Source organism: Etheostoma spectabile, chromosome 13 (genome assembly GCF_008692095.1).
Source record: "Etheostoma spectabile isolate EspeVRDwgs_2016 chromosome 13, UIUC_Espe_1.0, whole genome shotgun sequence".
In the NCBI taxonomy this organism is placed as follows: domain Eukaryota; kingdom Metazoa; phylum Chordata; class Actinopteri; order Perciformes; family Percidae; genus Etheostoma; species Etheostoma spectabile.
In genome coordinates, this window is record NC_045745.1 from 9,194,741 (window position 1) to 9,207,005 (window position 12,265).

Sequence of the window (12,265 nt, forward strand, 5' to 3'; positions counted from 1 at the left end):
TTGACTACTGTAACGGGGTCTTTACAGGTCCCCCTACAAAAATCAATCAGACAGCTGCCGCTCGGGTCCTCATTAAGACCAAGAAACTGGATCACATCACTCCAGTCCTCACTAAGACCAAGAGACTGGATCACATCACTCCAGTCCTCACTAAAGACCAAGAGACTGGATCACATCACTCCAGTCCTCACTAAGACCAAAGACTGATCACATCACTCCAGTCCTCACTAAGACCAGGAGACGGGATCACATCACTCCAGTCCTCACTAAGACCAAGAGACTGGATCACACACTCCAGTCCTCACTAAGACCAAGAACTGGATCACATCACTCATTCTACTAACCAAGAGACTGGTTCACATCCCTCCAGTCCTCACTAAGACCAAGAGACTGGATCACATCACTCCAGTCCTCACTAAAGACAAGAGACTGGATCACATCACTCCAGTTCTCACTAAGACCAAGAGACTGGATCACATCACTCAAGTCCTCACTAAGACCAAGAGACTGGATCACATCACTCCAGTTCTGAAGTCTTTACACTGGCTTCCTGAGCCTCAAATAATTGATTTCAAAGCACTTTTGCTAGTTTATAAATCACTAAACGGTTTAGGGCCAAAATACATTTCTGATTTGCTACTACACTTTGACCCCCCCAGACTTCTCTGGTCATCTGGGACAGGTCTTCTTTCTGTCCCCAGAGTCAGAACTGAACAGGGAGAAGCCACGTTCAGTTTCTATGCTCCTCATATCTGGAACAAACTCCCAGAAACCTGCAGAATAAAGGTCCGCCGTACCTTTTAAAACAAGGCTGAAGACCTTTCTTTAAATGGTTGTTGATTTCTTTAATGTTTAATTTCTTATACTGTAACTTTTATTCTCATGTGTTATTTTTTTTAATTGTTTTTGTGTAAACCACTTTCAATTGCCCTGTTGCTGAAATGTGGTGTACAAATTAAGCTGCCTTGCCTTCCACAAGTGGTCTAACCCATGCCCCAACTCATGAGCTGTTACTTTCTGATTGAGAGCGACCTCGACAGCTGCATCTCACCCACGTCTGGTTGAATAAGGGGGTTGGATTTCACTTTTCTTATTTTACATATCCTCGCTTGAACAGGAAGTTGTTCTGGTACGCCTTCTCAAAGCTCTTATTCCTGCCGCGAGGATCGAGGAGGGACGGAGAAATCAACAAAACTGCAATAGAGGGAAGAAAAGGAAGAAGAGACTGGTATCGAAATTTCATTCTGAGAGGCTCAGGTGGAATAAAACAGCAAAAATAGTCTAAGAGTCGGAGTATCGGTGATGACCGAGACAGACACGCTGAAGAACATAGAAAGAATGGAGTAGGAGTGTAAACATAGGAGAGAGGGAGAAAGACTAGAAGAGACAGAAGAAGAATGAGTGATGGAAGAAAGGAAAGAGTACAAGTGACAGACAGAGAAAGCACAACAGAGATCCTAACCCTGCTGTAGGGGTTTCTTGGTAAAAAAAAAAACTATCAATAATCTTTCTCTTTCTTTGCTTCCCTCCCTTCTCTTTCTCTTCCTTGTCTCCATCCTTCATCCTCGGGTTGTTTTTCAGACTCCGAGCTCAGAGGATTTTATCATTCTTCTCCCCGAGGGACTTCTTCCAGTTTAAAATCATTGGTACTGATTACCCCGGGCCCTGTCATATTGATTTTTGAGATTTATTGTTGGCCGACTCCCTCGCAGAGGTCTGTGGCCCCCGTGTCCCCGTGCTGGCAGTCATTTGTTAAACACTCTCCCCTCCTGACAAGGGACACGCCAAACTATGTGCAAACACACACACACACACACCCAAGCTTATACATAAAAGAAGCACAACAAGTAGAGCAAAGAACTAACCGCCATTGTTATCCACCATTGTCGCATTCACACTACGAGCAGCGCTATAGACCGGGTCAACCGTTCTAGAAATTAGCCTGCAACTCAAGTATTTAAGGTATTTTGTCTTTCTCAAAAGGGTACATCGTCTGGATGTGTTGAACTATAGATATGACCGATCCTATGCACCGATTCTTTGCACCCAACACTCCCATTGCAGCTTAGCAACAAGTCGGACAACTCTTCCAGAGAGTTCCAGCTAACAAACCAACATCCGTGTCTAATGGGCAAAACACTCTGCAGGTTACTTCCTTACATGCAAGCAGTCATATTCCACATGAAATTGCCATTTAGTCAGGGTGAACACTGTTATATATATGAACACACATATGCATACAAACACACACAAACACACACACACATAGCACACTTGGTTGTGACACAAATAGAAGGCAAAGATAGTTTCATCAGTTTCTAGAGGCCTCACAGTCCTGAAAGTGTGACTTAGGGACCTATGTTGCACCAAGCGCAATTGCCTTTGTACACCGACGCATACCATTCCTATTTTGCACCCGACGCACAGCAGACTTCCCCCCCCCGGGGGCAGATTAACACTTTCTTTCTTGTTTTTACCCCTTTTTTCGACATTTTACATTTTCAACGCATTATTTTCTTCCACTTCACTACCACCACCTTACTGCCACTAGTTTTACACTTTTGGAATCAATGGTCAATAACCCTCATTTGTATAGAATTATACCTAATATTTGAGCTAATAAAGCAGAAATTATGAATTATCTTGACTAATAGTTAAGATCAGAGGAGCGTATGTATGGATGCTGATTTGAAACCATTTCAATTTACACCAAAAAATTCAAAAAAAGTGATTGTATTTGCAAAGAGCGTTGCGTGGGATCCATCTTCTTTTGTGGTAATTTGGTTAAAAAGAATGCCATATTTCTGATATAGACATTTTTAAAAGGGGTCAAATTGGACCCGAGGACAACAGGAGGGTTTAGGGTGCATGCGTGGTCGTGATGTGGAGTGAACACACCGCTCACACACTTTGATTCTCTCATCTACACGGACCCAGCAGTTCCCATTATGGCGAACCATACATAAACACAAGGAAAATTATGACCTTGTTTTACATTTCCATGAATTATGGATGTGTTGATGAAAGATGAACTATTAGAGGACTTAAGGCGATGTGAGGTTGAACTGCATGTACCGATGCCACTTAACCCGAACGCCCCAGCAGCAGCAGCACGGGAGAGGAGAGACAGAAGAGCTGCATCGTCTATAGTGAGGTCATCTCGGTCTAATGTTAGACCACATGGCGTTCATTCATTTCATTTCATTTCATATTTATTATACAGGAAAGTCAAGAAGTAACATGACAATGCAAGCGGGCCAACACAAAACCCAGCACGTCGAGACAGACATTTGGACAGTACATCGATAAGGACTAGACAGATTTAGACAACTAAAATAACAATACAGTTTACATAAGGACAAAGACATTTATACAAGACATCAGCTAGGCTAGACAAATACGGACTAAGCAAACAAGGCTCGGACAATACATAAAGGCAAGGCAAGGCATGAACATGAACCTCGTGATTAAAGTGATAAAGTATGTTTTTGTGACATTTATTTATTTACATATTCTCAAAAAGAAAAATCAATAACAAACGTCATCTCCTCGGCTGTGAAGCGCTCCTGGCGTGCGCCCATGGATGTATTAAGAGGGAATCCACCATTATAATAGCAATCTGCTACGGTACAAGCGCGCCTGCTTTTAAAGGAATAGTGAAATAACGCTCTGAACCACACCTATGAGTAATGTAGCTACTTCAGACCAACCCATTTTAGATTTGCATCGGCCGCAAGAGTCATTTATCCCGCCGGTGTAATAGCAACAGCGTCCGGGATCCGCCCACAAAGCTACTTGCATGTGACACATGCATTTCAGATCATTAACTGCAAATAAATATTTAAAACACACCATTCTCTCCAAAACACACACACACACACAAACGAACATTTTTGCAGCAACAGCCACTTAAGCTCCATTTTCTTCTGCTTCTATCATTATCATCCGGCTCTCACTCACTATTTGACTCTCTCTCTCTCATTACTTCTTCCAGCCAGAGATGAGCCAGAGGAAGGACACAGAAAGCAGTCAGGGTGTTCAGAGGTGGGAGGAAATCGACTGCTAGCAGCTGGCTGAGCAGATGGATTAGGAGGAGAATGACACGAAGTAGGGACCAGTCAAGAAAAAACAAGAGAGCAACAGGGTTCAGTGAGGCTTTGGGAAGTGTAAGCCTGCTTGTGATCTTGAACCACGTGGCGTTTGGATAAACCAGGTTTCTTATCCATGTTTCCCTCCAGCTTTGTTTAACCCTTGTGTTGTCTTCCCTTTAACCAAGAAAAACATTTTTTCCCCCTGATCTCAATGTTTTTGTTGCTCTTTACAAAGTTAATTTTGTGTTTTTGACGTTTTTTGGTCACTATTTCCAGTAACACTTTTTCAATGTCTTTGTTCCTTTTTTGACGTTTATGGCGCTATTTGTCATTTTAGACCCATTTCCCCCGTACATTTTGTCACTTTTTCCAACGTTTTTGACACTTTCTGTTGTTTTGAATATTATTTTTGTTTTTTGTTTTCATCGATTCTGTCACTTTTACCAACATTTTTCTCCTTTATTTCGACTTCCTTTATTTTGGACATAAAAAAAACCCCTTTGAAAACGGGTCAAATTTGATCCGAAGACAACATGTGGGTTAAGTTCAAGGGCTGGATCCACCAAAAGACATGACCCATGACAACGGGCTCTGCAGCAGAGTACCTAGGTCAGTAAAGGCGTGGCCAAGGGTGAAGGACTGTTACATCCTGTGGCCTGCCAATTGGGCCGTACCATCTGGTTTAGCTTGGTTTTCTTTCCATTAGTTGTAGTTATGTCCAACCACTATAAATGTCCCCTCTTGTCTCATTCAGTTAGGTCCGTGTGTTGAGTTCATTTCCTGTTTTATTGTTGCTATTTTTGAGTAAAGTTATATTTTGTTGACTTCTTTTATTGGCCTGCTTGGTCGCTGACAATTGGACCTGAAGCCTGCACTTCCCCCTGAAACTGGTGCTGCTTTCAGGCACATTCACATCTTTTCACCAGGCAGTTGTCCAACCAAACAAATAAAGGTCCCAGATACCGGGGTTCACAGAGTGAACCATGAGGTTTCACTCAAAACAAATTACACACAACGCACTTATGGGCTACTGGAAAATAGCATCCCAGATAACCTTCTATGTCCTGGTAACGTCCTGCAATTAAGAACCAGGACAGGAACTGGAACCTACTACTGACCTAACCTCTATACCTGACATCCTGTACAGACTTCTTCATCAAAGTGGTTTGTGTGCTATACGCCAATCGGCTCCAAACTTAATTAATAATATATTTTATATTATGCTACCGACTCTTGCTTTATTACTCTTATTACACATTAAATTTAATTTTAACGTCACTTACACCGCAATATTGTTTCTTGTATCATGGCAACCGCACTTTAAAATACCTTTATTTGACGGCATTTTGCTTACTTTCAGTCTACCTTATAATCATTGTCTATTGTTTTGCCTGTGTTTCTTGTCTGTTTAATTATTTGTGTGTTTTTTTTGTTTTGTTTTTTTGCTGTTACTGAAGAAAATGCTTCTGCTGTAATAAGGAAATTTCTCCGTTGTGGGATGAATAAAGTCTAATCTAATCTAATCTAATCTAATCTGTTGCCAAGCAGGCCTGACTTTTGTTCAAAACTTGACATCTTCAGCGTGTAGCTCACACACACAACGGAGTTAGACAGCGACAAACACACTTCGCCAATGAATTGTCGTTGATCCAGACAACATATTTCGTAGGTTTACGTGGTGATTAGGATCACAATAATGTTCATTACAGGAAGGACTGGCACTCAGTGGACTGTAGGAGAGTGAAGTCTGCCAATGAGACACTGGTTATGTCGTCTGAACAAAGGCAAAAAAAATGTTGGGAGCGACCATTAAACCGTGACATATTTTAGTATTCAGTGTAGTAGAATTCAGACGACCGATACAGAAGCTCGTAACTTAGCCCCGAAGGAAAGTAGTGTATTTATGTTCTTTCTGCGTTGTGACCGACTGTCCAACTGGTCGGTCAGACCAGGGTTTTTATGGTTCTCGGTTTTTAGGTACCTATGGTTTTCCTTTGTAGTCTTTTATGTACTGTATTCCATTTTTTGGGAAGCCCTTTGTGGTTTTTATCTGTGAAAGGTGTAAATAAGCTTCGTCTCTACAGCTACTCACTCTTATCGTTTGCAATCATATCATAAGTTACTGATCCAGACAGAATTAGAGCATAGCCCTGTGACTAATATAACCTATTGTTGACATTTACTATGAATTCATATATTATTATATGTTTTTCTTGTGGTTGCTGAGTTATACAGCAAAGGAAAACATAGCAGTGATAATGAGTTTTTCAGCTTTCCTTTGTGTGTTTTTTTGTTGTTGTAATTCTCCAAATAACACAACGCACACTGGACACATGGCTGCAAAACGCCTGGGGCTCAAAAGCAGTGTGAACAAATTGAACTCATCTGAAGAGACACCTCCTGCTGCAAGAAACCCAGCTGAAGTCATCACAGCTTTTCTTTGTTTTGTACCCGCTCTGAAGGAATGTGCAAACACCGACACACCGACAGACCCATCTAGGATCTAGGATGAACGAATGATTGGCCCTGAGCAGAGAGTAAGACAGGCTGCAACAGACGCAGCAGCTTTGTTCGCAGACGTCATCACCATGCTAACATCGTGCTTGAGGTCACAGGTGCATGATGGGACTCTCCTGGGACCGACGTGACCTAAACCGCCCCGCATCGCACCACAACCTGCATGACTAATGAAAACCTAGAATAACAAGCCAGGTGGCTGCTGAGCCCACAACAGGCGTCTGTTACGAGACTGTCGGCAGTGGGGGGGGGGCGCGTGTTAGAGGGTAACTAGTACAACATGGCCCAGGACAGTGTCACAGAGAAGCAATATGCGTCTGTGGTTTTAATTATCTAGCGTCACTGTGTCACCCCTCGCTGCTATTGGCCATATCAGGACACTTTCAACCTGCACTGTCAGGTCTTTTCATTTCTACTGCACTGGAAATTAAAGAGCTCTTATTGCATAATTCAGAGTGGCATTTTATTGTGAAGGACGGACGTGAGATGCGATAGTTTTGACAGCATTGATGGGACTTTCTTTAGCTAACGTTCTATGGACGTAATACCCAGCAACGCTCAGCGTCTACAGCGAGGAGATAGCGGTGTCCGGTTATGGCCGAGGTTAGCGCACGGCTAACTGACCGCTGATAGCATACTTCAGCCGGCTCTAGTAAAGTAAAAGCTAAAGTAAACAGTTCGAACTATGTACAGTTAGAAAGGTAAGAAGTTATGCTTTAGTTTTACACCATTAAACTAACTGAAAACATGAATAGATCATTTATATTCGTATTTTAACAGATTTTTCGTTAGCCAATAAGTGACTGAACCTGAACACAGTGACGCTCGACCGATTACCGGCCCCTGGCTGATTCTCGGCCCCCGCCGATTACCGGCCCCGGCTGATTCTTGGCCCCCGCCGATTACCGGCCCCGGCTGATTCTCGGCCCCGGCTGATTATCGGGCCGCGGTTTGGCAGTTTGCAGAATATCTGTATGAGCGTTTTATTTGCGTGATAAATAAAGTTGATGAATGAAAAAGGGGTCTACTTTGGCTCGGCTGCAGCTCTGTCTGTCCCTCGGCTTCGGTTTCACTCCCCACTGAGTCTGACTTAACCCCCCCCCCCGGATTGCTTAAAGCATTTAAACAAACTTTTGCATTCGAGTTTGTACTCAACTTTAATTTTGACTTTTTTGATCGTCATTTTAACTGTAAATGGATATCGGATCCAAATGTCAGGTTTTTTTTTGCATATTTAAGAGATAAACAGTGACAAACAATTACAATCAATACACTGAGACAAAGAACACATCCCAGGTCCAACAAAAAAATTAAAAGAAATAATAATTAAACAGAGGAAAGACAGGAAGGAGGAAGACAAAACAACACGCAGAAATGGTTTGGGTTTCATTAACGACTGATATAATACTTTGGGCTGCGGACGTCGATGGATTCTCGTTCCTGTTTTAACGACGGGTTCTAAACCTGAAACTGAATTGTTTTTACATCGGACTCAGCATTTGGTGCATTGCAGGTTTGGAGACAGTTGTTTGCACCTGCATGTTTTTCGTAACCTTTCTTCAGGCATTTGAATGCAACAAAAAGAGATAATCGTGTCTCTACGACATTAGCCCACAGTGACGATGTAACGTGACAGAAAATTAAGAATATGTACTGTTGAAACAAATGAAGTATCTGGAGCAGGTTTCAAAGTAGTTAAATAAAGGCTCCCTGCCAGGAAAGATTTGATTGCCTCTTTTGGAAAGTCAGCATAGGTTGCCTTCACAATGTTCAACGTGCGTACAAATGTCAGAATGTTTTGAGATATTTGGACTGACGAAACAGAAGATGTGGAACGAGGAGCAGCCTAACGCTGTCGGCGCACCATGAGCCGTTTGCCCGTCTGAAGAAGAAAGAGAAGAACGATGTAAACGTTATGATGATGTGATGATTTTTTCAAGCCTGACTCTGCTATTTGTGAATTGCAGGTTCTGAGACTGCTGTTTGCACCAATATGTGTTTTTTTTAAGGCTAACGAATGCCTTTCTACAGGCACCTGAATGCAACATCAATAAGGATTCTCGTGTTCCTGAACTCAACGACTTTACCGCACAATGATGATGTAACTTGACAGAAAATTAAAAAGACATGCCGTTGACAGAAACAAATTAGGTTTCTCAAGCAGGTCTGTAGTGAAATAATGAGACGCCAAGGGCTCCCTGCTAGAAGAAGGCTTTATTCGCTACTTATGGAGGTTGCCTTTCCAATGCTCAAAGCGTATCATAATATCAGAATGTTTTGAGACATTTGGCCTGACAAAACTGATTTATAAAGATCTGCACACGAGAGCTGGCAGCTCACCCATCTGAAGACGAAAGAAAAGAAACCTGTAAATTGGTAGATGGGAAAAAAACTGGAGTCCCTCCAACGCAGCATTAAAACCATATCTGGTTTACTAAATACTGGCCACGCCTACTTCTGCCCTGAACTTCTTTTATCCAATTCTTGTTACATAACGTTTTAAGGAATACTGTTTTCATGCAGTTAATATTTCTTTTAAGTGTGACCAATGTGATGCTTTAACTTTTAAAAACACCTTGTGCAATTGCAACCATATCAACACAAAGCAAGTCCACCAGGATGTGGCTAGCATTCAAAAATAACTACTTCCAAACACAATCTAATATTAAAAACAACATTCAGAGGATTGAGCAACCTTGGCAGAGCTCTACACTCATATGTTTGTAATCACCAGGATATTAATGTGAACGTTTGTCTTTTTTTACTATATTGACTCTGAATCTAAAGATGATGATGATGATGATGATGATGATGATGATGATGATGTGAAAAAACATAAGATTTTCATTTTGTTGTTTGGTAATAATGCAAATGTCTGTTTAAAATCCCAGTTGTTCCCAGCCCCATGTGGGCTGGGTCCCGCAGCGGCCCGGGTTGGAGTCCAACCTGCGGCCCTTTGCTGCGTGTCATCCCCCATCTCTCTCCCCCTTTCAAGTCTATCCACTGTCACTTTAATAAAAAGGGCAAAAAAAAATAAAAATAATAATCTTAAATCAAATTTTACTAAACCTTAAGAGTGACCACCCACTTTTATAAGTGGCATAAAGTTTTTTAAAGACTCTGGAAGTGTTGTTTCCCTGTTTCATTAAATGGTTAAAATTAAATACTTCTAAATAAATACTTATAATAAAATGCTTATATAAATAGTCTGGAAGTCTGGAACTGAGCCAAGCAGATACGAGATGAATCGGAACCATAAAACATTTTCAAAATGGGCAAAAAAAAGCCAAAGGTACAAGACTGTGTAGATAAACTATTATCTACACCTCAATGGAAGCAACCCGCTCTAGACGTTCACGGGTTTGATAAACATTGCCATGGTAACAGCAAGTTCCTTCAATCAGAGAGGCCGCTGTTACGCTTAGGGTTGTGGGTAGTGAAGTATTTCTCCAAGTTTTTTGTAAAACGAGGTTGACGTCATACGGACATCGTTTAGCAACCTTGGAGCTCGTTGTCTGTCTCTCAGATGGTTTAGACATTATGGATAATAATCTAAATCCTAATTATCCTAATAATAATAATAATCCTAATACTAATCATCGAAATGAACAGGATTTTGACTTCCACAACCACACTGTTGTGCTCTACGGAAATAATAAATCAGATGAGTGTAGAGTAAATCAAGCTAACCCTTTGTTATTTGAAATGAAAGAGTAATATTGAGTGATATCAAATAATAGAATGATTTTTGCACCATTGTAAGAAATCCAACCAAAAACAAACTAAGATGAGAATAACATATCCCTCGGATTGAGTGATGAATTCAATCATTAAGTGTTCACTACTCAAAAACCAAATAAATTGGAGCTGGTAGGGACAGAGAGAAGCGCTGCATACTTTACATCAAGGTAGAATAATGAGTTTTCAAATTGCTCTGCACATTTCACATGCAATATAATAAGTGTTTGTTTATCTTTTGATATTAATTATGAATGCAGACATGTGTTTAAGAACTTCAGTTTGGTGGGTTTAAACAGCATGTATTTATAATGATGGATCCACTGATAGCTCAGCAGGGATGAAGAGGTTAATTAGCCCAATTACCAGCATCATTCACATAAGTACTTATGTTCCTGTAACGATGATGAAGCCATAGTCTGTCTGGTTCATCTTTATTTTCTTGCATTACAAATTCAGAGAATATGAAAATAAAGATTAGGGAACATCACAATGTCACGATAATGACTCATTTTCAGGCATTAGGATTTGTTGACAAATTCAAAATCCAATTTATTCTTATGACCTTATCAGCTGAAACAATGTGACACGCAGACAAAGTGATTGGGACTGAAATGAGAGCCAAGGAGGGTTCGTTGCTGGCGGTTTTTTTGGCGTCCAGCAGAGCGGATCCAGAAACGTGGGTAAGATATGGAGTAAGGAGCTAATCGTCATTGAATACAATTAAAACTTCTATTTTGAATTTAATGATTGTATGTTGTTAAAAGTCTATATTTGATATATACTGCCAATCAGGCAGAGGCGGTTGAGTTTTGCCGTTGGCGGGTGAACCTGTCGAGCTGACCGCAACGTTGGCGAGTAGCCAATGAGAATTTAGTGATACATTGGTTGATTTTTTTCCACTTTTGTTCCTTCAGATTTAGTAGTCCGGCACAGTTAATTGCAATTGTACCAAAATCACAATACGGACTACTGCATTTCAGCTGACCCCATCTGACCCTCAACTGACCCCATCCACCGCATCTACCCCTCAACTGACCCCATCCACCGCATCTACCCCTCAACTGACCCCATCCACCGCTCAGCTGACCCCATCTGACCCCATCCACCCCTCAACTGACCCCATCCACCCTTCAACTAACCCCATCCACCGCTCAGCTGACCCCATCCACCCCTCACTGACCCATCACCCCTCACTGACCCTATCCACACCACTCACTGACCCCATCCACCGCTCTACCCCTCAACTGACCCATCACCCTCAGCTGACCCCATCTGACCCCATCCACCCCTCACTGACCCCACTCAACCCTTCAACTAACCCCATCCACCGCTCAGCTGACCCCATCCACCCCTCAGCTGACCCCATCCACCCCTCAGCTGACCCCTTCTACCCCTCAGCTGACCCCATCCACCCCTTGTCCTGCCAGTCTAACCTATTCTTTTCTCAGGCCGTAGGTACACCATGCCCAGATGCAGGTCCAAGAGACTCAAAAACTCTTTAATCACGACTTCCATTTCCATAATTTGCCAGAACTGTTTTCAATATATCTATTTACTATTGTGTTTTAGATACCGTGGGTATAAAGTTGCGTTCTAATCCGGTCCGATTCCTACCGGTTGCGTAGGAACCGGTTCAATAGGGGAACCGGGTTTCAGTACCCAAACCCTATTCATTGGTATGCATTTCAAACGACACACACCTACCCTTTTATAATCTGTATTAAACACATCTATTCTATTTGTTGTTGACACCTGTAAGTCTGATCCTCCTGGACGCAGCTGGCCATCTTAACGTCTTCTTCTGGAGTGTCTACACTTGTCATGGTGGACTGTGTTCGGCTGACAGGCAGATCTGTCATCATGGCATGTGGCCATACAGCCTCGGACAACCTGATGGATGGTGGGAAAAAAGGCCA

The 12,265-nt window shown here is 42.0% G+C and overlaps 1 protein-coding gene and 1 long non-coding RNA gene across 3 annotated transcripts in view; one reads left to right on the top strand and one right to left on the bottom strand.

The window, feature by feature from the left end:
- Positions 1-12,265, bottom strand: part of sgcd (sarcoglycan, delta (dystrophin-associated glycoprotein)) — a 361,460-nt gene that overhangs the window by 229,525 nt on the left and 119,670 nt on the right. The gene's annotated exons all lie outside the window — the stretch shown is intronic.
- LOC116701076 (uncharacterized) overlaps positions 3,502-12,265 on the top strand; it is a 20,792-nt gene continuing 12,028 nt past the window's right edge. The window contains exons 1-2 of the long non-coding RNA XR_004334802.1: positions 3,502-3,801; positions 10,628-10,631. This is a non-coding gene — a long non-coding RNA (uncharacterized LOC116701076). The remainder of the gene's footprint in view (positions 3,802-10,627; positions 10,632-12,265) is intronic.